The sequence below is a fragment of the Phyllobates terribilis genome, unplaced genomic scaffold, assembly GCF_046119375.1.
Source record: "Phyllobates terribilis strain yellow unplaced genomic scaffold, ASM4611937v1 Scaffold_3__8_contigs__length_932513732, whole genome shotgun sequence".
NCBI lineage: Eukaryota > Metazoa > Chordata > Amphibia > Anura > Dendrobatidae > Phyllobates > Phyllobates terribilis.
In genome coordinates this window covers 2,687,992-2,715,426 of record NW_027362763.1, presented here as the reverse complement: position 1 = coordinate 2,715,426, position 27,435 = coordinate 2,687,992, and the positions used below count along the sequence as shown (strand labels likewise).

General features: G+C 36.7%; 10 non-coding genes across 10 annotated transcripts; all 10 read right to left on the bottom strand.

Annotated features, from left to right (window-relative positions):
• Positions 1-540: 540 nt before the first annotated feature.
• On the bottom strand, positions 541-612 carry TRNAG-UCC (transfer RNA glycine (anticodon UCC)). Its single transcript has one exon. It is a non-coding gene; the product is annotated as a tRNA-Gly (tRNA).
• A 96-nt stretch (positions 613-708) lies between these two features.
• On the bottom strand, positions 709-780 carry TRNAG-CCC (transfer RNA glycine (anticodon CCC)). Its single transcript has one exon. It is a non-coding gene; the product is annotated as a tRNA-Gly (tRNA).
• Positions 781-4,806: 4,026 nt separating this feature from the next.
• Positions 4,807-4,878, bottom strand: TRNAG-UCC (transfer RNA glycine (anticodon UCC)). The gene has a single exon. It is a non-coding gene; the product is annotated as a tRNA-Gly (tRNA).
• Positions 4,879-10,496: 5,618 nt separating this feature from the next.
• TRNAG-UCC (transfer RNA glycine (anticodon UCC)) lies at positions 10,497-10,568 on the bottom strand. Its single transcript has one exon. It is a non-coding gene; the product is annotated as a tRNA-Gly (tRNA).
• A 4,193-nt stretch (positions 10,569-14,761) lies between these two features.
• Positions 14,762-14,833, bottom strand: TRNAG-UCC (transfer RNA glycine (anticodon UCC)). The gene has a single exon. It is a non-coding gene; the product is annotated as a tRNA-Gly (tRNA).
• A 2,938-nt stretch (positions 14,834-17,771) lies between these two features.
• Positions 17,772-17,843, bottom strand: TRNAG-CCC (transfer RNA glycine (anticodon CCC)). The gene has a single exon. It is a non-coding gene; the product is annotated as a tRNA-Gly (tRNA).
• A 2,598-nt stretch (positions 17,844-20,441) lies between these two features.
• TRNAG-CCC (transfer RNA glycine (anticodon CCC)) lies at positions 20,442-20,513 on the bottom strand. Its single transcript has one exon. It is a non-coding gene; the product is annotated as a tRNA-Gly (tRNA).
• Positions 20,514-23,114: 2,601 nt separating this feature from the next.
• On the bottom strand, positions 23,115-23,186 carry TRNAG-UCC (transfer RNA glycine (anticodon UCC)). The gene has a single exon. It is a non-coding gene; the product is annotated as a tRNA-Gly (tRNA).
• Positions 23,187-26,125: 2,939 nt separating this feature from the next.
• TRNAG-UCC (transfer RNA glycine (anticodon UCC)) lies at positions 26,126-26,197 on the bottom strand. Its single transcript has one exon. It is a non-coding gene; the product is annotated as a tRNA-Gly (tRNA).
• Positions 26,198-26,293: 96 nt separating this feature from the next.
• Positions 26,294-26,366, bottom strand: TRNAG-CCC (transfer RNA glycine (anticodon CCC)). The gene has a single exon. It is a non-coding gene; the product is annotated as a tRNA-Gly (tRNA).
• Between the last annotated feature and the right edge of the window lie 1,069 nt (positions 26,367-27,435).

The following is a 27,435-nucleotide window of genomic DNA, read 5'->3' as shown; positions in this document are numbered from 1 at the left end:
CCTACAAAGTATTTAATCAACAACTGAAGAGCAGAAGATCAGTTAGATGAGACAGTTGAAAAAAATCTAAGAAATATTCTCTTCAATTTTTTTCTCATTTTCGTGGTTGCTAAACTCTAAGAAGAAAGAAGAGCATGAGCCTTAACACGAAAAATTAAAACAGACTAAAAGCATCACCAAATGTGAAAAACAATTCATGCGTTGGCCAGGAATCGAACCTGGGTCAACAGCTTGGAAGGCAGCTATGCTCACCACTATACCACCAACACTTACAGAAGCCATGTTTTTTTCTTACATTTTCTGCACTAACAATACAAAATTATTAGTAAAAAGTAAGACGTGCCAGGAAAAAAAAAACCCACATAAGTATTGCATTGACCAGGAATCAATCGCAGGTCAACTGCTTGGAAGGCAGGTTTGCTCACCACTATACCAAAAATGCTTAAGGTACCCAGCATTTTTTTCACATTTTCTGCACTAACCCTACAAAATTGTTAGTAAAAATTATGACGTGCCTGAAAAAAAAACACACCCATGTTTTGCATTGGCCGGGAATCGAACCCGGGTCAACTGCTTGGAAGGCAGCTATGCTCACCACTATACCACCAATGCTTACAGGATCAGCTTTTTTTTTTACATTTTCTGCACTAACATTACAAAATAGTTTGTAAAATGTATGATATGCCAGAAATAAAACTACATAAGTATTGCATTGGCCGGGAATCGAACCTGGGTCAACTGCTTGGGAAGCAGCTATGCTCACCACTATACCACCAATGCATGAACCAACTTAACTGGTTTGGGATTATGGCTGTTAAATCTGCTAAAGTTTTACTTAGAAAAAGGAGGACTGAATATGTCTTGAAAGAGCCAATTACTAAAAAGTTTAAAAACAAGGCAAAGCATTGTCCAAAACTCAAAGATGAAATCTTGTGAATCAGCTATGGAGCTTTTCCACCAATTCTTACAATTCTCTTAATTAGTTTCACTTTTTTGCAATAAGGTAACTAAACTCTTACCAAGAAAGAAAGTACACTATGAGCCTTAGCTCAAACAGATTACAAAGAGTCAACAGCAGCACCAAATTCCCCCTAAAGACCTCTGCCATTTTTGGCATTTTTAACACTAACTCTAAAGACAGAGGAGTTTTTGGAATCAGTTATGTAGCTTTTCCACCTCTGCCTACAAATTCTCTCAATTAGCTTTGCTTTCTGCCCACTAAGGTAGCTAAAGTGTTACCAAGAAAGAAATAAAAGCATAAGCCTTAGCACAGAAAGTGAAAAAGATTCCAAACACCACCAAATGGAAAAAAACAATGAGTTCTTCAAGAATTAAACTATGGCCTATTGTTTTAAAAGCAACTACACCCACCAGCATAACAACAATGCCAACCCTGACATTGCTTTCGTATTGGAGACTAACCCTACAAAGTATTTAATCAACAACTGAAGAGCAGAAGATCAGTTACATGAGACAGTTGAAAAAAATCTAAGAAATATTCTCTTCAATTTTTTTCTCATTTTCGTGGTTGCTAAACTCTAAGAAGAAAGAAGAGCATGAGCCTTAACACGAAAAATTAAAACAGACTAAAAGCATCACCAAATGTGAAAAACAATTCATGCATTGGCCGGGAATCAAACCCGGGTCAACAGCTTGGAAGGCAGCTATTCTCACCACCATACCACCAACACTTACAGAAGCCATGTTTTTTTCTTACATTTTCTGCACTAACAATACAAAATTATTAGTAAAAAGTAAGACGTGCCAGGAAAAAAAAAACCCACATAAGTATTGCATTGACCAGGAATCAATCGCAGGTCAACTGCTTGGAAGGCAGGTTTGCTCACCACTATACCAAAAATGCTTAAGGTACCCAACATTTTTTTCACATTTTCTGCACTAACCCTACAAAATTGTTAGTAAACATTATGACGTGCCTGAATAAAAAACACACCCATGTTTTGCATTGGCTGGGAATCGAACCCGGGTCAACTGCTTGGAAGGCAGCTATGCTCACCACTATACCACCAAAGCTTACAGGATCAGCTTTTTTTTTACATTTTCTGCACTAACATTACAAAATAGTTTGCAAAATGTATGATATGCCAGAAATAAAACTACATAAGTATTGCATTGGCCGGGAATAGAATCCGGGTCAACTGCTTGGGAAGCAGCTATGCTCACCACTTTACCACCAATGCATGAACCAACTTGACTGGTTTGGGATTATGGCTGTTAAATCTGCTAAAGTTTTACTTAAAAAAAGGAGGACTGAATATGTCTTGAAAAAGCCAATTACTAAAAGTTTAAAAAGAAGGAAAAGCTTTGTCCAAAACTCAAAGATTAATTCTTGTGAATCAGCTATGGAGCTTTTCCACCAATTCTTACAATTCTCTCAATTAGTTTCACTTTTTTGACAATAAGGTAACTAAACTCTTACCAAGAAAGAAAGTACACTATGAGCCTTAGCTCAAACAGATTACAAAGAGTCAACAGCAGCACCAAATTCCCCCTAAAGACCTCTGCCATTTTTGGCATTTTTAACACTAACTCTAAAGACAGAGGAGTTTTTGGAATCAGTTATGTAGCTTTTCCACCTCTGCCTACAAATTCTCTCAATTAGCTTTGCTTTCTGCCCACTAAGGTAGCTAAAGTGTTACCAAGAAAGAAATAAAAGCATAAGCCTTAGCACAGAAAGTGAAAAAGATTCCAAACACCACCAAATGGAAAAAAAACAATGAGTTCTTCAAGAATTAAACTATGGCCTATTGTTTTAAAAGCAACTACACCCACCAGCATAACACCAATGCCAACCCTGACATTGCTTTCGTATTGGAGACTAACCCTACAAAGTATTTAATCAACAACTGAAGAGCAGAAGATCAGTTAGATGAGACAGTTGAAAAAAATCTAAGAAATATTCTCTTCAATTTTTTTCTCATTTTCGTGGTTGCTAAACTCTAAGAAGAAAGAAGAGCATGAGCCTTAACACGAAAAATTAAAACAGACTAAAAGCATCACCAAATGTGAAAAACAATTCATGCGTTGGCCAGGAATTGAACCTGGGTCAACAGCTTGGAAGGCAGCTATGCTCACCACTATACCACCAACACTTACAGAAGCCATGTTTTTTTCTTACATTTTCTGCACTAACAATACAAAATTATTAGTAAAAAGTAAGACGTGCCAGGAAAAAAAAAATCCACATAAGTATTGCATTGGCCAGGAATCAATCGCAGGTCAACTGCTTGGAAGGCAGGTTTGCTCACCACTATACCAAAAATGCTTAAGGTACCCAGCATTTTTTTCACATTTTCTGCACTAACCCTACAAAATTGTTAGTAAAAATTATGACGTGCCTGAAAAAAAAAAAACAACCATGTTATGTATTGGCCGGGAATTGAACCCAGATCAACTGCTTGGAAGGCAGCTATGCTCACCACTATACCACCAATGCTTACAGGGTCAGCTTTTTCTTTTACATTTTCTGCACTAACATTACAAAATAGTTTGTAAAATGTATGATATGCCAGAAATAAAACTACATAAGTATTGCATTGGCTGGAAATCAAACCCGGGTCAACTGCTTGGGAAGCAGTTATGCTCACCACTATACCACCAATGCATGAACCCACTTGACTGGTTTGGGATTTTGGCTGTTAAATCTGCTAAAGTTTTACTTAAAAAAGGAGGACTGAGTATGTCTTGAAAGAGCCAATTACTAAAAAGTTTAAAAACAAGGCAAAGCATTGTCCAAAACTCAAAGATGAATTCTTGTGAATCAGCTATGGAGCTTTTCCACCAATTCTTACAATTCTCTCAATTATTTTCACTTTTTTGCCAATAAGGTAACTAAACTCTTACCAAGAAAGAAAGTACACTATGAGCCTTAGCTCAAAAAGATTACAAAGTGTCAGCACCAGCACCAAATTACCCCTAAAGACCTCTGCCATTTTTGGCATTTTTAACACTAACTCTAAAGACAGAGGAGTTTTTGGAATCAGTTATGTAGCTTTTCCACTTCTGCCTACAAATTCTCTCAATTAGCTTTGCTTTCTGCCAACTAAGGTAGCAAAAGTGTTACCAAGAAAGAAATAAAAGCATAAGCCTTAGCACAGAAAGTGAAAAAGAGTCCAAACACCACCAAATGCAAAAAAACAATGAGTTCTTCAAGAATTAAACTATGGCCTATTGTTTTAAAAGCAACTACACCCACCAGTATAACACCAATGCCAACCCTGACATTGCTTTTGTATTGGAGACTAACCCTACAAAGTGTTTAATCAACAACTGAAGAGCAGAAGATCAGTTAGATGAGACAGTTGAAAAAAAACTAAGAAATATTCTCTTCAATTTTTTTCTCATTTTCGTGGTTGCTAAACTCTAAGAAGAAAGAAGAGCCTGAGACTTAACACGAAAAATTAAAACAGACTAAAAGCATCACTAAATGTGAAAAACAATTCATGCGTTAGCTGAGAATCGAACTCGGGTCAACTACTTGGAAGGCAGCGATTCCCACCACTATACCACCAACACTTACAGAAGCCATGTTTTTTTCTTGCATTTTCTGCACTAACAATACGAAATTATTAGTAAAAAGTAAGACGTGCCAGGAAAAAAAAACCCACATAAGTATTGTATTGACCAGGAATCAATCGCAGGTCAACTGCTTGGAAGGCAGGTTTGCTCACCACTATACCAAAAATGCATAAGGTACCCAGCATTTTTTTCACATTTTCTGCACTAACCCTACAAAATTGTTAGTAAAAAGTATGACGTGCCTGAAAAAAAAAAACACCCATGTTTAGTATTGGCTGGGAATTGAACCCAGGTCAACTGCTTGGAAGGCAGCTATGCTCACCACTATACCACCAATGCTTACAGGGTCAGCTTTTTTTTTTACTTTTTCTGCATTAACATTACAAAATAGTTTGTAAAATGTATGATATGCCAGAAATAAAGCTACATAAGTATTGCATTGGCTGGAAATCAAACCCAGGTCAACTGCTTGGGAAGCAGCTTTGCTCACCACAATACCACCAAAGCATGAACCAACTTGACTGGTTTGGGATTATGGCTGTTAAATCTGCTAAAGTTTTACTTAAAAAAAGGGAGGACTGAATATGTCTTGAAAGAGCCAATTACTGAAAAGTTTAAAAACAAGGCAAAGCATTGTCCAAAACTCAAAGATGAATTCTTGTGAATCAGCTATGGAGCTTTTCCACCAATTCATGCAATTCTCTCAATTATTTTCACTTTTTTGCCAATAAGGTAACTAAACTCTTACCAAGAAAGAAAGTACACTATGAGCCTTAGCTCAAAAAGATTACAAAGAGTCAGAACCAGCACCAAATTACCCCTAAAGACCTCAGCCATTTTTGGCATTTTTAACACTAACTCTAAAGACAGGGGAGTTTTTGGAATCAGTTATGTAGCTTTTCCACCTCTGCCTACAAATTCTCTCAATTAGCTTTGCTTTTTGCCAACTAAGGTAGCTAAAGTGTTACCAAGAAAGAAATAAAAGCATAAGCCTTAGCACAGAAAGTGAAAAAGAGTCCAAACACCACCAAATGCAAAAAAACAATGAGTTCTTCAAGAATTAAACTATGGCCTATTGTTTTAAAAGCAACTACACCCACCAGCATAACACCAATGCCAACCCTGACATTGCTTTCATATTGGAGACTAACCCTACAAAGTGTTTAATCAACAACTGAAGAGCAGAAGATCAGTTAGATGAGACAGTTGAAAAAAAGCTAAGAAATATTCTCTTCATTTTTTTTCTCATTTTCGTGGTTTCTAAACTCTAAGAAGAAAGAAGAGCCTGAGACTTATCACGAAAAATTAAAACAGACTAAAAGCATCACCAAATGTGAAAAACAATTCATACATTCGCTGAGAATCAAACTCAGGTCAACTACTTGGAAGGCAGCGATTCTCACCACTATACCACCAACACTTACAGAAGCCATGTTTTTTTCTTACATTTTCTGCACTATCAATACAAAATTATTAGTAAAAAGTAAGACGTGCCAAGAAAAAACCCCCCACATAAGTATTGCATTGACCAGGAATCAATCGCAGGTCAACTGCTTGGAAGGCAGGTTTGCTCACCACTATACAAAAAATGCTTAAGGTACCCAGCATTTTTTTCACATTTTCTGCACTAACCCTACAAAATTGTTAGTAAAAAGTATGACGTGCCTGAAAAAAAAAACACCAATGTTTAGTATTGGCCGGGAATTGAACCCAGGTCAACTGCTTGGAAGGCAGCTATGCTCACCACTATACCACCAATGCTTACAGGGTCAGCTTTTTTTTTTACTTTTTCTGCATTAACATTACAAAATAGTTTGTAAAATGTATGATATGCCAGAAATAAAGCTACATAAGTATTGCATTGGCTGGAAATCAAACCCAGGTCAACTGCTTGGGAAGCAGCTTTGCTCACCACAATACCACCAAAGCATGAACCAACTTGACTGGTTTGGGATTATGGCTGTTAAATCTGCTAAAGTTTTACTTAAAAAAAGGGAGGACTGAATATGTCTTGAAAGAGCCAATTACTGAAAAGTTTAAAAACAAGGCAAAGCATTGTCCAAAACTCAAAGATGAATTCTTGTGAATCAGCTATGGAGCTTTTCCACCAATTCATGCAATTCTCTCAATTATTTTCACTTTTTTGCCAATAAGGTAACTAAACTCTTACCAAGAAAGAAAGTACACTATGAGCCTTAGCTCAAAAAGATTACAAAGAGTCAGAACCAGCACCAAATTACCCCTAAAGACCTCAGCCATTTTTGGCATTTTTAACACTAACTCTAAAGACAGAGGAGTTTTTGGAATCAGTTATGTAGCTTTTCCATCTCTGCCTACAAATTCTCTCAATTAGCTTTGCTTTTTGCTAACTAAGGTAGCTAAAGTGTTACCAAGAAAGAAATAAAAGCATAAGCCTTAGCACAGAAAGTGAAAAAGAGTCCAAACACCACCAAATGCAAAAAAACAATGAGTTCTTCAAGAATTAAACTATGGCCTATTGTTTTAAAAGCAACTACACCCACCAGCATAACAACAATGCCAACCCTGACATTGCTTTCGTATTGGAGACTAACCCTACAAAGTATTTAATCAACAACTGAAGAGCAGAAGATCAGTTACATGAGACAGTTGAAAAAAATCTAAGAAATATTCTCTTCAATTTTTTTCTCATTTTCGTGGTTGCTAAACTCTAAGAAGAAAGAAGAGCATGAGCCTTAACACGAAAAATTAAAACAGACTAAAAGCATCACCAAATGTGAAAAACAATTCATGCATTGGCCGGGAATCAAACCCGGGTCAACAGCTTGGAAGGCAGCTATTCTCACCACCATACCACCAACACTTACAGAAGCCATGTTTTTTTCTTACATTTTCTGCACTAACAATACAAAATTATTAGTAAAAAGTAAGACGTGCCAGGAAAAAAAAAACCCACATAAGTATTGCATTGACCAGGAATCAATCGCAGGTCAACTGCTTGGAAGGCAGGTTTGCTCACCACTATACCAAAAATGCTTAAGGTACCCAACATTTTTTTCACATTTTCTGCACTAACCCTACAAAATTGTTAGTAAACATTATGACGTGCCTGAATAAAAAACACACCCATGTTTTGCATTGGCTGGGAATCGAACCCGGGTCAACTGCTTGGAAGGCAGCTATGCTCACCACTATACCACCAAAGCTTACAGGATCAGCTTTTTTTTTACATTTTCTGCACTAACATTACAAAATAGTTTGCAAAATGTATGATATGCCAGAAATAAAACTACATAAGTATTGCATTGGCCGGGAATAGAATCCGGGTCAACTGCTTGGGAAGCAGCTATGCTCACCACTTTACCACCAATGCATGAACCAACTTGACTGGTTTGGGATTATGGCTGTTAAATCTGCTAAAGTTTTACTTAAAAAAAGGAGGACTGAATATGTCTTGAAAAAGCCAATTACTAAAAGTTTAAAAAGAAGGAAAAGCTTTGTCCAAAACTCAAAGATTAATTCTTGTGAATCAGCTATGGAGCTTTTCCACCAATTCTTACAATTCTCTCAATTAGTTTCACTTTTTTGACAATAAGGTAACTAAACTCTTACCAAGAAAGAAAGTACACTATGAGCCTTAGCTCAAACAGATTACAAAGAGTCAACAGCAGCACCAAATTCCCCCTAAAGACCTCTGCCATTTTTGGCATTTTTAACACTAACTCTAAAGACAGAGGAGTTTTTGGAATCAGTTATGTAGCTTTTCCACCTCTGCCTACAAATTCTCTCAATTAGCTTTGCTTTCTGCCCACTAAGGTAGCTAAAGTGTTACCAAGAAAGAAATAAAAGCATAAGCCTTAGCACAGAAAGTGAAAAAGATTCCAAACACCACCAAATGGAAAAAAAACAATGAGTTCTTCAAGAATTAAACTATGGCCTATTGTTTTAAAAGCAACTACACCCACCAGCATAACACCAATGCCAACCCTGACATTGCTTTCGTATTGGAGACTAACCCTACAAAGTATTTAATCAACAACTGAAGAGCAGAAGATCAGTTAGATGAGACAGTTGAAAAAAATCTAAGAAATATTCTCTTCAATTTTTTTCTCATTTTCGTGGTTGCTAAACTCTAAGAAGAAAGAAGAGCATGAGCCTTAACACGAAAAATTAAAACAGACTAAAAGCATCACCAAATGTGAAAAACAATTCATGCGTTGGCCAGGAATTGAACCTGGGTCAACAGCTTGGAAGGCAGCTATGCTCACCACTATACCACCAACACTTACAGAAGCCATGTTTTTTTCTTACATTTTCTGCACTAACAATACAAAATTATTAGTAAAAAGTAAGACGTGCCAGGAAAAAAAAAATCCACATAAGTATTGCATTGGCCAGGAATCAATCGCAGGTCAACTGCTTGGAAGGCAGGTTTGCTCACCACTATACCAAAAATGCTTAAGGTACCCAGCATTTTTTTCACATTTTCTGCACTAACCCTACAAAATTGTTAGTAAAAATTATGACGTGCCTGAAAAAAAAAAAACAACCATGTTATGTATTGGCCGGGAATTGAACCCAGATCAACTGCTTGGAAGGCAGCTATGCTCACCACTATACCACCAATGCTTACAGGGTCAGCTTTTTCTTTTACATTTTCTGCACTAACATTACAAAATAGTTTGTAAAATGTATGATATGCCAGAAATAAAACTACATAAGTATTGCATTGGCTGGAAATCAAACCCGGGTCAACTGCTTGGGAAGCAGTTATGCTCACCACTATACCACCAATGCATGAACCCACTTGACTGGTTTGGGATTTTGGCTGTTAAATCTGCTAAAGTTTTACTTAAAAAAGGAGGACTGAGTATGTCTTGAAAGAGCCAATTACTAAAAAGTTTAAAAACAAGGCAAAGCATTGTCCAAAACTCAAAGATGAATTCTTGTGAATCAGCTATGGAGCTTTTCCACCAATTCTTACAATTCTCTCAATTATTTTCACTTTTTTGCCAATAAGGTAACTAAACTCTTACCAAGAAAGAAAGTACACTATGAGCCTTAGCTCAAAAAGATTACAAAGTGTCAGCACCAGCACCAAATTACCCCTAAAGACCTCTGCCATTTTTGGCATTTTTAACACTAACTCTAAAGACAGAGGAGTTTTTGGAATCAGTTATGTAGCTTTTCCACTTCTGCCTACAAATTCTCTCAATTAGCTTTGCTTTCTGCCAACTAAGGTAGCAAAAGTGTTACCAAGAAAGAAATAAAAGCATAAGCCTTAGCACAGAAAGTGAAAAAGAGTCCAAACACCACCAAATGCAAAAAAACAATGAGTTCTTCAAGAATTAAACTATGGCCTATTGTTTTAAAAGCAACTACACCCACCAGTATAACACCAATGCCAACCCTGACATTGCTTTTGTATTGGAGACTAACCCTACAAAGTGTTTAATCAACAACTGAAGAGCAGAAGATCAGTTAGATGAGACAGTTGAAAAAAAACTAAGAAATATTCTCTTCAATTTTTTTCTCATTTTCGTGGTTGCTAAACTCTAAGAAGAAAGAAGAGCCTGAGACTTAACACGAAAAATTAAAACAGACTAAAAGCATCACTAAATGTGAAAAACAATTCATGCGTTAGCTGAGAATCGAACTCGGGTCAACTACTTGGAAGGCAGCGATTCCCACCACTATACCACCAACACTTACAGAAGCCATGTTTTTTTCTTGCATTTTCTGCACTAACAATACGAAATTATTAGTAAAAAGTAAGACGTGCCAGGAAAAAAAAACCCACATAAGTATTGTATTGACCAGGAATCAATCGCAGGTCAACTGCTTGGAAGGCAGGTTTGCTCACCACTATACCAAAAATGCATAAGGTACCCAGCATTTTTTTCACATTTTCTGCACTAACCCTACAAAATTGTTAGTAAAAAGTATGACGTGCCTGAAAAAAAAAAACACCCATGTTTAGTATTGGCTGGGAATTGAACCCAGGTCAACTGCTTGGAAGGCAGCTATGCTCACCACTATACCACCAATGCTTACAGGGTCAGCTTTTTTTTTTACTTTTTCTGCATTAACATTACAAAATAGTTTGTAAAATGTATGATATGCCAGAAATAAAGCTACATAAGTATTGCATTGGCTGGAAATCAAACCCAGGTCAACTGCTTGGGAAGCAGCTTTGCTCACCACAATACCACCAAAGCATGAACCAACTTGACTGGTTTGGGATTATGGCTGTTAAATCTGCTAAAGTTTTACTTAAAAAAAGGGAGGACTGAATATGTCTTGAAAGAGCCAATTACTGAAAAGTTTAAAAACAAGGCAAAGCATTGTCCAAAACTCAAAGATGAATTCTTGTGAATCAGCTATGGAGCTTTTCCACCAATTCATGCAATTCTCTCAATTATTTTCACTTTTTTGCCAATAAGGTAACTAAACTCTTACCAAGAAAGAAAGTACACTATGAGCCTTAGCTCAAAAAGATTACAAAGAGTCAGAACCAGCACCAAATTACCCCTAAAGACCTCAGCCATTTTTGGCATTTTTAACACTAACTCTAAAGACAGGGGAGTTTTTGGAATCAGTTATGTAGCTTTTCCACCTCTGCCTACAAATTCTCTCAATTAGCTTTGCTTTTTGCCAACTAAGGTAGCTAAAGTGTTACCAAGAAAGAAATAAAAGCATAAGCCTTAGCACAGAAAGTGAAAAAGAGTCCAAACACCACCAAATGCAAAAAAACAATGAGTTCTTCAAGAATTAAACTATGGCCTATTGTTTTAAAAGCAACTACACCCACCAGCATAACACCAATGCCAACCCTGACATTGCTTTCATATTGGAGACTAACCCTACAAAGTGTTTAATCAACAACTGAAGAGCAGAAGATCAGTTAGATGAGACAGTTGAAAAAAAGCTAAGAAATATTCTCTTCATTTTTTTTCTCATTTTCGTGGTTTCTAAACTCTAAGAAGAAAGAAGAGCCTGAGACTTATCACGAAAAATTAAAACAGACTAAAAGCATCACCAAATGTGAAAAACAATTCATACATTCGCTGAGAATCAAACTCAGGTCAACTACTTGGAAGGCAGCGATTCTCACCACTATACCACCAACACTTACAGAAGCCATGTTTTTTTCTTACATTTTCTGCACTATCAATACAAAATTATTAGTAAAAAGTAAGACGTGCCAAGAAAAAACCCCCCACATAAGTATTGCATTGACCAGGAATCAATCGCAGGTCAACTGCTTGGAAGGCAGGTTTGCTCACCACTATACAAAAAATGCTTAAGGTACCCAGCATTTTTTTCACATTTTCTGCACTAACCCTACAAAATTGTTAGTAAAAAGTATGACGTGCCTGAAAAAAAAAACACCAATGTTTAGTATTGGCCGGGAATTGAACCCAGGTCAACTGCTTGGAAGGCAGCTATGCTCACCACTATACCACCAATGCTTACAGGGTCAGCTTTTTTTTTTACTTTTTCTGCATTAACATTACAAAATAGTTTGTAAAATGTATGATATGCCAGAAATAAAGCTACATAAGTATTGCATTGGCTGGAAATCAAACCCAGGTCAACTGCTTGGGAAGCAGCTTTGCTCACCACAATACCACCAAAGCATGAACCAACTTGACTGGTTTGGGATTATGGCTGTTAAATCTGCTAAAGTTTTACTTAAAAAAAGGGAGGACTGAATATGTCTTGAAAGAGCCAATTACTGAAAAGTTTAAAAACAAGGCAAAGCATTGTCCAAAACTCAAAGATGAATTCTTGTGAATCAGCTATGGAGCTTTTCCACCAATTCATGCAATTCTCTCAATTATTTTCACTTTTTTGCCAATAAGGTAACTAAACTCTTACCAAGAAAGAAAGTACACTATGAGCCTTAGCTCAAAAAGATTACAAAGAGTCAGAACCAGCACCAAATTACCCCTAAAGACCTCAGCCATTTTTGGCATTTTTAACACTAACTCTAAAGACAGAGGAGTTTTTGGAATCAGTTATGTAGCTTTTCCATCTCTGCCTACAAATTCTCTCAATTAGCTTTGCTTTTTGCTAACTAAGGTAGCTAAAGTGTTACCAAGAAAGAAATAAAAGCATAAGCCTTAGCACAGAAAGTGAAAAAGAGTCCAAACACCACCAAATGCAAAAAAACAATGAGTTCTTCAAGAATTAAACTATGGCCTATTGTTTTAAAAGCAACTACACCCACCAGCATAACACCAATGCCAACCCTGACATTGCTTTCATATTGGAGACTAACCCTACAAAGTGTTTAATCAACAACTGAAGAGCAGAAGATCAGTTAGATGAGACAGTTGAAAAAAAGCTAAGAAATATTCTCTTCATTTTTTTTCTCATTTTCGTGGTTGCTAAACTCTAAGAAGAAAGAAGAGCCTGAGACTTAACACGAAAAATTAAAACAGACTAAAAGCATCACCAAATGTGAAAAACAATTCATACATTGGCTGAGAATCAAACTCGGGTCAACTACTTGGAAGGCAGCGATTCTCACCACTATACCACCAACACTTACAGAAGCCATTTTTTTTTCTTACATTTTCTGCACTATCAATATGAAATTATTAGTAAAAAGTAAGACGTGCCAAGAAAAAACCCCCCACATAAGTATTGCATTGACCAAGAATCAATCGCAGGTCAACTGCTTGGAAGGCAGGTTTGCTCACCACTATACCAAAAATGCTTAAGGTACCCAGCATTTTTTTCACATTTTTTGCACTAACCCTACAAAATTGTTAGTAAAAAGTATGACGTGCCTGAAAAAAAAAACACCAATGTTTAGTATTGGCCGGGAATTGAACCCAGGTCAACTGCTTGGAAGGCAGCTATGCTCACCACTATACCACCAATGCTTATAGGGTCAGCTTTTTTTTTTACATTTTCTGCATTACCATTACAAAATAGTTTGTAAAATGTATGATATGCCAGAAATAAAGCTACATAAGTATTGCATTGGCTGGAAATCAAACCCAGGTCAACTGCTTGGGAAGCAGCTATGCTCACCACAATACCACCAAAGCATGAACCAACTTGACTGGTTTGGGATTATGGCTGTTAAATCTGCTAAAGTTTTACTTAAAAAATGGAGGACTGAATATGTCTTGAAAGAGCCAATTGCTGAAAAGTTTAAAAACAAGGCAAAGCATTGTCCAAAACTCAAAGATGAATTCTTGTGAATCAGCTATGGAGCTTTTCCACCAATTCTTGCAATTCTCTCAATTATTTTCACTTTTTTGCCAATAAGGTAACTAAACTCTTACCAAGAAAGAAAGTACACTATGAGCCTTAGCTCAAAAAGATTACAAAGAGTCAGAACCAGCACCAAATTACCCCTAAAGACCTCTGCCATTTTTGGCATTTTTAACACTAACTCTAAAGACAGAGGAGTTTTTGGAATCAGTTATGTAGCTTTTCCACCTCTGCCTACAAATTCTCTCAATTAGCTTTGCTTTTTGCCAACTAAGGTAGTTAAAGTGTTACCAAGAAAGAAATAAAAGCATAAGCCTTAGCACAGAAAGTGAAAAAGAGTCCAAACACCACCAAATGCAAAAAAACATTGAGTTCTTCAAGAATTAAACTATGGCCTATTGTTTTAAAAGCAACTACACCCACCAGCATAACACCAATGCCAACCCTGACATTGATTTCGTATTGGAGACTAACCCTACAAAGTGTTTAATCAACAACTGAAGAGCAGAAGATCAGTTAGATGAGACAGTTGAAAAAAAGCTAAGAAATATTCTCTTCAATTTTTTCTCATTTTCGTGGTTGCTAAACTCCAAGAAGAAAGAAGAGCATGAGCCATAACACGAAAAATTAACACAGACTAAAAGCATCACCAAATGTGAAAAACAATTCATACGTTGGCCGGGAATTGAACCCGGGTCCACTGCTTGGAAGGCAGCTATGCTCACCACTATACCACCAACACTTACAGAAGCCATGTTTTTTTCTTACATTTTCTGCACTAACAATACAAAATTATTAGTAAAAAGTAAGACGTGCCAGGAAAAAAAAACCCACATAAGTATTGCATTGACAAGGAATCAATCGCAGGTCAACTGCTTGGAAGGCAGGTTTGCTCACCACTATACCAAAAATGCTTAAGGTACCCAGCATTTTTTTCACATTTTCTGCACTAACCCTACAAAATTGTTAGTAAAAATTATGACGTGCCTGAAAAAAAAACACACCTATGTTTTGCATTGGCCAGGAATCGAACCTGGGTCAACTGCTTGGAAGGCAGCTATGCTCACCACTATACCACCAATACTTACAGGATCAGCTTTTTTTTTTACATTTTCTGCACTAACATTACAAAATAGTTTGTAAAATGTATGATATGCCAGAAATAAAACTACATAAGTATTCCATTGGCCGGGAATCGAACCCGGGTCAACTGCTTGGGAAGCAACTATGCTCACCACTATACCACCAATGCATGAACCAGCTTGACTGGTTTGGGATTATGGTTGTTAAATCTGCTAAAGTTTTACTTAAAAAAAGGAGGACTGAATATGTCTTGAAAGAGCCAATTACTAAAAAGTTTAAAAACAAGGCAAACCATTGTCCAAAACTCAAAGATGAATTCTTGTGAATCAGCTATGGAGCTTTTCCACCAATTCTTACAATTCTCTCAATTATTTTCACTTTTTTGCCAATAAGGTAACTAAACTCTTACCAAGGAAGAAAGTACACTATGAGCCTTAGCTCAAAAAGATTACAAAGAGTCAGCACCAGCATCAAATTACCCCTAAAGACCTCAGCCATTTTTGGCATTTTTAACACTAACTCTAAAGACAGAGGAGTTTTTGGAATCAGTTATGTAGCTTTTCCATCTCTGCCTACAAATTCTCTCAATTAGCTTTGCTTTTTGCTAACTAAGGTAGCTAAAGTGTTACCAAGAAAGAAATAAAAGCATAAGCCTTAGCACAGAAAGTGAAAAAGAGTCCAAACACCACCAAATGCAAAAAAACAATGAGTTCTTCAAGAATTAAACTATGGCCTATTGTTTTAAAAGCAACTACACCCACCAGCATAACACCAATGCCAACCCTGACATTGCTTTCATATTGGAGACTAACCCTACAAAGTGTTTAATCAACAACTGAAGAGCAGAAGATCAGTTAGATGAGACAGTTGAAAAAAAGCTAAGAAATATTCTCTTCATTTTTTTTCTCATTTTCGTGGTTGCTAAACTCTAAGAAGAAAGAAGAGCCTGAGACTTAACACGAAAAATTAAAACAGACTAAAAGCATCACCAAATGTGAAAAACAATTCATACATTGGCTGAGAATCAAACTCGGGTCAACTACTTAGAAGGCAGCGATTCTCACCACTATACCACCAACACTTACAGAAGCCATGTTTTTTTCTTACATTTTCTGCACTATCAATACGAAATTATTAGTAAAAAGTAAGACGTGCCAGGAAAAAAAAACCCACATAAGTATTGCATTGACCAAGAATCAATCGCAGGTCAACTGCTTGGAAGGCAGGTTTGCTCACCACTATACCAAAAATGCTTAAGGTACCCAGCATTTTTTTCACATTTTCTGCACTAACCCTACAAAATTGTTAGTAAAAAGTATGACGTGCCTGAAAAAAAAAACACCAATGTTTAGTATTGGCCGGGAATTGAACCCAGGTCAACTGCTTGGAAGGCAGCTATGCTCACCACTATACCACCAATGCTTATAGGGTCAGCTTTTTTTTTTACATTTTCTGCATTAACATTACAAAATGGTTTGTAAAATGTATGATATGCCAGAAATAAAGCTACATAAGTATTGCATTGGCTGGAAATCAAACCCAGGTCAACTGCTTGGGAAGCAGCTATGCTCACCACAATACCACCAAAGCATGAACCAACTTGACTGGTTTGGGATTATGGCTGTTAAATCTGCTAAAGTTTTACTTAAAAAAAGGAGGACTGAATATGTCTTGAAAGAGCCAATTACTGAAAAGTTTAAAAACAAGGCAAAGCATTGTCCAAAACTCAAAGATGAATTCTTGTGAATCAGCTATGGAGCTTTTCCACCAATTCTTGCAATTCTCTCAATTATTTTCACTTTTTTGCCAATAAGGTAACTAAACTCTTACCAAGAAAGAAAGTACACTATGAGCCTTAGCTCAAAAAGATTACAAAGAGTCAGCACCAGCACCAAATTACCCCTAAAGACCTCTGCCATTTTTGGCATTTTTAACACTAACTCTAAAGACAGAGGAGTTTTTGGAATCAGTTATGTAGCTTTTCCACCTCTGCCTACAAATTCTCTCAATTAGCTTTGCTTTTTGCCAACTAAGGTAGCTAAAGTGTTACCAAGAAAGAAATAAAAGCATAAGCCTTAACACAGAAAGTGAAAAAGAGTCCAAACACCACCAAATGCAAAAAAACAATGAGTTCTTCAAGAATTAAACTATTGCCTATTGTTTTAAAAGCAACTACACCCACCAGCATAACACCAATGCCAACCCTGACATTGCTTTCATATTGGAGACTAACCCTACCAAGTGTTTAATCAACAACTGAAGAGCAGAAGATCAGTTAGATGAGACAGTTGAAAAAAAGCTAAGAAATATTCTCTTCAATTTTTTTCTCATTTTCGTGGTTGCTAAACTCTAAGAAGAAAGAAGAGCCTGAGACTTAACACGAAAAATTAAAACAGACTAAAAGCATCACCAAATGTGAAAAACAATCCATGCGTTGGCTGAGAATCGAACTCGGGTCAACTACTTGGAAGGCAGCGATTCTCACCACTATACCACCAACTCTTACAGAAGCCATCTTTTTTTCTTACATTTTCTGCACTAACAATACGAAATTATTAGTAAAAAGTAAGACGTGCCAGTAAAAAAAACCCACATAAGTATTGCATTGACCAGGAATCAATCGCAGGTCAACTGCTTGGAAGGCAGGTTTGCTCACCACTATACCAAAAATGCTTAAGGTACCCAGCATTTTTTTCACATTTTCTGCACTAACCCTACAAAATTGTTAGTAAAAAGTATGACGTGCCTGAAAAGTAAAAACACCGATGTTTTGTATTGGCCGGGAATTGAACCCAGGTCAACTGCTTGGAAGGTAGCTAAGCTCACCACTATACCACCAACGCTTACTGAGTCAGCTTTTTTTTTTACATTTTCTGCACTAACATTACAAAATAGTTTGTAAAATGAATGATATGCCAGAAATAAAACTACATAAGTATTGCATTGGCTGGAAATCGAACCCGGGTCAACTGCTTGGGAAGCAGCTATGCTCACCACTACACCACCAATGCATGAACCCACTTGACTGGTTTGGGATTTTGGCTGTTAAATCTGCTAAAGTTTTACTTAAAAAAGGAGGACTGAATATGTCTTGAAAGAGCCAATTACTAAAAAGTTTAAAAACAAGGCAAAGCATTGTCCAAAACTCAAAGATGAATTCTTGTGAATCAGCTATGTAGCTTTTCCACCAATTCTTACATTTCTCTCAATTATTTTCACTTTTTTGCCAATAAGGTAACTAAACTCTTACCAAGAAAGAAAGTACACTATGAGCCTTAGCTCAAACAGATTACAAAGAGTCAACAGCAGTACCAAATTCCCCCTAAAAACCTCTGTCATTTTTGGCATTTTTAACACTAATTCTAAAGACAGAGGAGTTTTTGGAATCAGTTATGTAGCTTTTCCACCTCTGCCTACAAATTCTCTCAATTAGCTTTGCTTTCTGCCCACTAAGGTACCTAAAGTGTTACCAAGAAAGAAATAAAAGCATAAGCCTTAGCACAGAAAGTGAAAAAGATTCCAAATACCACCAAATGCAAAAAAACAATGAGTTCATCAAGAATTAAACTATGGCCTATTGTTTTAAAAGCAACTACACCCACCAGCATAACACCAATGCCAACCCTGACATTGCTTTCATATTGGAGACTAACCCTACAAAGTATTTAATCAACAACTGAAGAGCAGAAGATCAGTTAGATGAGACAGTTGAAAATAATCTAAGAAATATTCTCTTCAATTTTTTTCTCATTTTCGTGGTTGCTAAACTCTAAGAAGAAAGAAGAGCATGAGCCTTAACACGAAAAATTAAAACAGACTAAAAGCATCAGCAAATGTGAAAAACAATTCATGCGTTGGCTGAGAATCGAACCAGGGTCAACTGCTTGGAAGGCAGCTATGCTCACCACTATACCACCATCACTTACAGAAGCCATGTTTTTTTCTTACATTTTCTGCACTAACAATACAAAATTATTAGTAAAAATTATGACGTGCCTGAAAAAAAAACACACCCATGTTTTGCATTGACCAGGAATCGAACCCGGGTCAACTGCTTTGAAGGCAGCTATGCTCACCACTATACCACCAATGCTTACAGGATCAGCTTTTTTTTTTACATTTTCTGCACTAACATTACAAAATAGTTTGTAAAATGTATGATATGCCAGAAATAAAACTACATAAGTATTGCATTGGCCGGGAATCGAAAACGGGTCAACTGCTTGTGAAGCAGCTATACTCACCACTATACCACCAATGCATGAACCAAAATGACTGGTTTGGAATTATGGCTGTTAAATCTGCTAAAGTTTTACTTAAAAAAGGAGGACTGAATATGTCTTGAAAGAGACAATTACTAAAAAGTTTAAAAACAAGGCAAAGCATTGTCCAAAACTCAAAGATGAATTCTTGTGAATCAGCTATGGAGCTTTTCCACCAATTCTTACAATTCTCTCAATTATTTTCACTTTTTTGCCAATATGGTAACTAAACTCTTACCAAGAAAGAAAGTACACTATGAGCCTTAGCTCAAAAAGATTACAAAGAGTCAGCACCAGCACCAAATTACCCCTAAAGACCTCTGCCATTTTTCGCATTTTTAACACTAACTCTAAAGACAGAGGAGTTTTTGGAATCAGTTATGTAGCGTTTCCACCTCTGCCTACAAATTCTCTCAATTAGCTTTGCTTTCTGCCCACTAAGGTAGCTAAAGTGTTACCAAGAAAGAAATAAAAGCATAATCCTTAGCACAGAAAGTGAAAAAGATTCTAAACACCACCAAATGCAAAAAAACAATGAGTTCTTCAAGAATTAAACTATGGCCTATTGTTTTAAAAGCAACTACACCCACCAGCATAACACCAATGCCAACCCTGACATTGCTTTCGTATTGGAGACTAACCCTACAAAGTATTTAATCAACAACTGAAGAGCAGAAGATCAGTTAGATGAGACAGTTGAAAAAAATCTAAGAAATATTCTCTTCAATTTTTTTCTCATTTTCGTGGTTGCTAAACTCTAAGAAGAAAGAAGAGCATGTGCCTTAACACGAAAAATTAAAACAGACTAAAAGCATCACCAAATGTGAAAGACAATTCATGCGTTGGCTGAGAATCAAACTCGGGTCAACTACTTGGAAGGCAGCTATGCTCACCACTATACCACCAACACTTACAGAAGCCATGTTTTTTTCTTACATTTTCTGCACTAACAATACGAAATTATTAGTAAAAAGTAAGACGTGCCAGGAAAAAAACCCCCACATAAGTATTGCATTGACCAGGAATCAATCGCAGGTCAACTGCTTGGAAGGCAGGTTTGCTCACCACTATACCAAAAATGCTTAAGGTACCCAGCATTTTTTTCACATTTTCTGCACTAACCCTACAAAATTGTTAGTAAAAAGTATGACGTGCCTGAAAAAAAAAACCACCGATGTTTCGTATTGGCTGGGAATTGAACCCGGGTCAACTGCTTGGAAGGCAGCTATGCTCACCACTATACCACCAATGCTTACAGGATCAGCTTTTTTTTTACATTTTCTGCACTAACATTACAAAATAGTTTGTAAAATGTATGTTATGCCAGAAATAAAACTACATAAGTATTGCATTGGCCGGGAATCGAACCCAGGTCAACTGCTTGGGAAGCAGCTATGCTCACCACTATACCACCAATGCATGAACCAACTTGACTGGTTTGGGATTATGGCTGTTAAATCTGCTAAAGTTTTACTTAAAAAAAGGAGGACTGAATATGTCTTGAAAGAGCCAATTACTAAAAAGTTTAAAAACAAGGCAAAGCATTTTCCAAAACTCAAAGATGAATTCTTGTGAATCAGCTATGGAGCTTTTCCACCAATTCTTACAATTCTCTCAATTATTTTCACTTTTTTGCCAATAAGGTAACTAAACTCTTACCAAGAAAGAAAGTACACTATGAGCCTTAGCTCAAAAAGATTACAAAGAGTCAGCACCAGCACCAAATTACCCCTAAAGACCTCTGCCATTTTTGGCATTTTTAACACTAACTCTAAAGACAGAGTAGTTTTTGGAATCAGTTATGTAGCTTTTCCACCTCTGCCTACAAATTCTCTCAATTAGCTTTGCTTTCTGCCCACTAAGTTAGCTAAAGTGTTACCAAGAAAGAAATCAAAGCATAAGCCTTAGCACAGAAAGTGAAAAAGATTCCAAACACCACCAAATGCAAAAAAACAATGAGTTCTTCAAGAATTAAACTATGGCCTATTGTTTTAAAAGCAACTACACCCACCAGCATAACACCAATGCCAACCCTGACATTGCTTTTATATTGGAGACTAACCTTACAAAGTGTTTAATCAACAACTGAAGAGCAGAAGATCAGTTAGATGAGACAGTTGAAAAAAAGCTAAGAAATATTCTCTTCAAATTTTTTCTCATTTTCGTGGTTGCTAAACTCTAAGAAGAAAGAAGAGCCTGAGACTTAACACGAAAAATTAAAACAGACTAAAAGCATCACCAAATGTGAAAAACAATTCATGCGTTGGCTGAGAATCGAACTTGAATCAACTACTTGGAAAGCAGCGATTCTCACCACTATACCACCAACACTTACAGAAGCCATGTTTTTTTCTTACATTTTCTGCACTAGCAATACGAAATTATTAGTAAAAAGTAAGACGTGCCAGGAAAAAAACCCCCACATAAGTATTGCATTGACCAGGAATCAATCGCAGGTCAACTGCTTGGAAGGCAGGTTTGCTCACCACTATACCAAAAATGCTTAAGGTACCCAGCATTTTTTTCACATTTTCTGCACTAACCCTACAAAATTGTTAGTAAAAAGTATGACGTGCCTGAAAAAAAAAACACAGATGTTTTGTATTGGCAGGGAATTAAACCCGAGTCAACTGCTTGGAAGGCAGCTATGCTCACCACTATACCACCAATGCTTACAAGACCAGCTTTTTTTTTTACATTTTCTGCACTAACATTACAAAATAGTTTGTAAAATGTATGATATGCCAGAAATAAATCTACATAAGTATTGCAATGGCCGGGAATCAAACCCGGGTCAACTGGTTAGGAAGCAGCTATGCTCACCACTATACCACCAATGCATGAACCCACTTGACTGGTTTGGGATTTTGGCTGTTAAATCTGCTAAAGTTTTACTTAAAAAAGGAGGACTGAATATGTCTTGAAAGAGCCAATTACTAAAAAGTTTAAAAACAAGGCAAAGCATTGTCCAAAACTCAAAGATGAATTCTTGTGAATCAGCTATGGAGCTTTTCCACCAATTCTTACATTTCTCTCAATTATTTTCACTTTTTTGCCAATAAGATAACTAAACTCTTACCAAGAAAGAAAGTACACTATGAGCCTTAGCTCAAACAGATTACAAAGAGTCAACAGCAGCACCAAATTCCCCCTAAAGACCTCTGCCATTTTTGGCATTTTTAACACTAACTCTAAAGACAGAGGAGTTTTTGGAATCAGTTATGTAGCTTTTCCACCTCTGCCTACAAATTCTCTCAATTAGCTTTGCTTTCTGCCCACTAAGGTAGCTAAAGTGTTACCAAGAAAGAAATTAAAGCATAAGCCTTAGCACAGAAAGTGAAAAAGATTCCAAACACCACCAAATGCAAAAAACAATGAGTTCTTCAAGAATTAAACTATGGCCTATTGTTTAAAAAGCAACTACACCCACCAGCATAACACCAATGCCAACCCTGACATTGCTTTCGTATTGGAGACTAACCCTACAAAGTATTTAATCAACAACTGAAGAGCAGAAGATCAGTTAGATGAGACAGTTGAAAAAAATCTAAGAAATATTCTCTTCAATTTTTTTCTCATTTTCGTGGTTGCTAAACTCTAAGAAGAAAGAGGAGCATGAGCCTTAACACGAAAAATTAAAACAGACTAAAAGCATCACCAAATGTGAAAAACAATTCATGTGTTGGCAGGGAATTGAACCCGGGTCAAATGCTTGCAAGGCAGATATGCTGACCACTATACCACCAACACTTTCAGAAGTCATGTTTTTTTCTTACATTTTCTGCACTAACAATACAAAATTATTAGTAAAAAGTAAGACGTGCCAGGAAAAAAAAACCCACATAAGTATTGCATTGACCAGGAATCAATCGCAGGTCAACTGCTTGGAAGGCAGGTTTGCTCACCACTATACCAAAAATGCTTAAGGTACCCAGCATTTTTTTCACATTTTCTGCACTAACCCTACAAAATTGTTAGTAAAAATTATGACGTGCCTGAAAAAAAAACACACCCATGTTTTGCATTGGCCAGGAATCGAACCCGGGTCAACTGCTTGGAAGGCAGCTATGCTCACCACTATACCACCAATGCTTACAGGATCAGCTTTTTCTTTTACATTTTCTGCACTAACATTACAAAATAGTTTGTAAAATGTATGATATGCCAGAAATAAAACTACATATGTATTGCATTGGCCGGGAATCGAACCCAGGTTAACTGCTTGGGAAGCAACTATGCTCTCCACTATACCACCAATGCATGAACAAACTTGAGGGATTTGGGATTATGGCTGTTAAATCTACTAAAGTTTTACTTAAAAAAAGGAGAACTGAATATGTCTTGAAAGAGCCAATTACTAAAAAGTTTAAAAACAAGGCAAAGCATTGTCCAAAACTCAGAGATGAATTCTTGTGAATCAGCTATGGAGCTTTTCCACCAATTCTTACAATTCTCTCAATTATTTTCACTTTTTTACCAATAAGGTAACTAAACTCTTACCAAGAAAGAAAGTACACTATGATCCTTAGCTCAAAAAGATTACAAAGAGTCTGCACCAGCACCAAATTACCCCTAAAGACCTCTGCCATTTTTGGCATTTTTAACACTAACTCTAAAGACAGAGGAGTTTTTGGAATCAGTTATGTAGCTTTTCCACCTCTGCCTACAAATTCTCTCAATTAGCTTTGCTTTCTGCCCACTAAGGTAGCTAAAGTGTTACCAAGAAAGAAATAAAAGTATAAGCCTTAGCACAGAAAGTGAAAAAGAGTCCAAACACCACCAAATGCAAAAAAACAATGAGTTCTTCAAGAATTAAACTATGGCCTATTGTTTTAAAAGCAACTACACCCACCAGCATAACACCAATGCCAACCCTGACATTGCTTTTATATTGGAGACTAACCTTACAAAGTGTTTAATCAACAACTGAAGAGCAGAAGATCAGTTAGATGAGACAGTTGAAAAAAAGCTAAGAAATATTCTCTTCAATTTTTTTCTCATTTTCGTGGTTGCTAAACTCTAAGAAGAAAGAAGAGCCTGAGACTTAACACGAAAAATTAAAACAGACTAAAAGCATCACCAAATGTGAAAAACAATTCAAGCGTTGGCTGAGAATCAAACTTGGATCAACTACTTGGAAGGCAGCTATGCTCACCACTATACCACCAACACTTACAGAAGCCATGTTTTTTTCTTACATTTTCTGCACTAACAATACGAAATTATTAGTAAAAAGTAAGACGTGCCAGGAAAAAAACCCCCACATAAGTATTGCATTGACCAGGAATCAATCGCAGGTCAACTGCTTGGAGGGAAGGTTTGCTCACCACTATACCAAAAATGCTTAAGGTACCCAGCATTTTTTTCACATTTTTTGCACTAACCCTACAAAATTGTTAGTAAAAAGTATGACGTGCCTGAAAAAAAAAAACACACATGTTTTTTATAGGCAGGGAATTGAACCCGGGTCAACTGCTTGGAAGGCAGCTATGCTCACCACTATACCACCAATGCTTACATGGTCAGCTTTTTTTTTTACATTTTCTGCACTAACATTACAAAATAGTTTGTAAAATGTATGATATGCCAGAAATAAAACTACATAAGTATTGCGTTGGCTGGAAATCGAACCCGGGTCAACTGCTTGGGAAGCAGCTATGCTCACCACTATACCACCAATGCTTACAGGATCAGCTTTTTTTTTACATTTTCTGCACTAACATTACAAAATAGTTTGTAAAATGTATGATATGCCAGAAATAAAACTACATAAGTATTGCATTGGCCGGGAATAGAATCCGGGTCAACTGCTTGGGAAGCAGCTATGCTCACCACTATACCACCAATGCAAGAACCAACTTGACTGGTTTGGGATTATGGCTGTTAAATCTGCTAAAGTTTTACTTAGAAAAAGGAGGACTGAATATGTCTTGAAAGAGCCAATTACGAAAAAGTTTAAAAACAAGGCAAAGCATTGTCCAAAACTCAAAGATGAATTCTTGTGAATCAGCTATGTAGCTTTTCCACCAATTCTTACAATTCTCTCAGTTATTTTCACTTTTTTGCAATAAGGTATCTAAACTCTTACCAAGAAAGAAAGTACACTATGAGCCTTAGCTCAAACAGATTACAAAGAGTCAAAAGCAGCACCAAATTCCCCCTAAAGACCTCTGCCATTTTTGGCATTTTTAACACAAACTCTAAAGACAGAGGAGTTTTTGGAATCAGTTATGTAGCTTTTCCACCGCTGCCTACAAATTCTCTCAATTAGCTTTGCTTTCTGCCCACTAAGGTAGCTAAAGTGTTACCAAGAAAGAAATAAAAGCATATGCCTTAGCACAGAAAGTGAAAAAGATTCCAAACACCACCAAATGCAAAAAAACAATGAGTTCTTCAAGAATTAAACTATGGCCTATTGTTTTAAAAGCAACTACACCCACCAGCATAACACCAATGCCAACCCTGACATTGCTTTCGTATTGGAGACTAACCCTACAAAGTATTTAATCAACAACTGAAGAGCAGAAGATCAGTTAGATGAGACAGTTGAAAAAAATCTAAGAAATATTCTCTTCAATTTTTTTCTCATTTTCGTGGTTGCTAAACTCTAAGAAGAAAGAAGAGCATGAGCCTTAACACGAAAAATTAAAACAGACTAAAAGCATCACTAAATATGAAAAATAATTCATGCGTTGGCTGAGAATCGAACTCGGTTCAACTACTTGGAAGGCAGCTATGCTCACCACTATACCACCAACACTTACAGAAGCCATGTTTTTTTCTTACATTTTCTGCACTAACAATACAAAATTATTAGTAAAAAGTAAGACGTGCCAGGAAAAAAAAAACCCACATAAGTATTGCATTGACCAGGAATCAATCGCAGGTCAACTGCTTGGAAGGCAGGTTTGCTCACCACTATACCAAAAATGCTTAAGGTACCCAGCATTTTTTTCACATTTTCTGCACTAACCCTACAAAATTGTTAGTAAAAATTATGACGTGCCTGAAAAAAAAACACACCCATGTTTTGCATTGGCCGGGAATCGAACCCGGGTCAACTGCTTGGAAGGCAGCTATGCTCACCACTACACCACCAATGCTTACAGGATCAGCTTTTTTTTTTACATTTTCTGCACTAACATTACAAAATAGTTTGTAAAATGTATGATATGCCAGAAATAAAACTACATAAGTATTGCATTGGCCGGGAATCGAACCCGGGTCAACTGCTTGGGAAGCAGCTATGACTCACCACTATACCACCAATGCATGAACCAACTTGACTGGTTTGGGATTATGGCCGTTAAATCTGCTAAAGTTTTACTTAGAAAAAGGAGGACTGAATATGTCTTGAAAGAGCAAATTACTAAAAAGTTTAAAAACAAGGCAAAGCATTGTCCAAAACTCAAAGATGAATTCTTGTGAATCAGCTATGGAGCTTTTCCACCAATTCTTACAATTCTCTCAATTAGTTTCACTTTTTTGACAATAAGGTAACTAAACTCTTACCAAGAAAGAAAGTACACTATGAGCCTTAGCTCAAACAGATTACAAAGAGTCAACAGCAGCACCAAATTCCCCCTAAAGACCTCTGCCATTTTTGGCATTTTTAACACTAACTCTAAAGACAGAGGAGTTTTTGGAATCAGTTATGTAGCTTTTCCACCTCTGCCTACAAATTCTCTCAATTAGCTTTGCTTTCTGCCCACTAAGGTAGCTAAAGTGTTACCAAGAAAGAAATAAAAGCATAAGCCTTAGCACAGAAAGTGAAAAAGATTCCAAACACCACCAAATGGAAAAAAACAATGAGTTCTTCAAGAATTAAACTATGGCCTATTGTTTTAAAAGCAACTACACCCACCAGCATAACACCAATGCCAACCCTGACATTGCTTTCGTATTGGAGACTAACCCTACAAAGTATTTAATCAACAACTGAAGAGCAGAAGATCAGTTAGATGAGACAGTTGAAAAAAATCTAAGAAATATTCTCTTCAATTTTTTTCTCATTTTCGTGGTTGCTAAACTCTAAGAAGAAAGAAGAGCATGAGCCTTAACACGAAAAATTAAAACAGACTAAAAGCATCACCAAATGTGAAAAACAATTCATGCATTGGCCAGGAATTGAACCCTGGTCAACTGCTTGGAAGGCAGCTATGCTCATCACTATACCACCAACACTTACAGAAGCCATGTTTTTTTCTTACATTTTCTGCACTAACAATACAAAATTATTAGTCAAAAGTAAGACGTGCCAGGAAAAAAAAAACCCACATAAGTATTGCATTGACCAGGAATCAATCGCAGGTCAACTGCTTGGAAGGCAGGTTTGCTCACC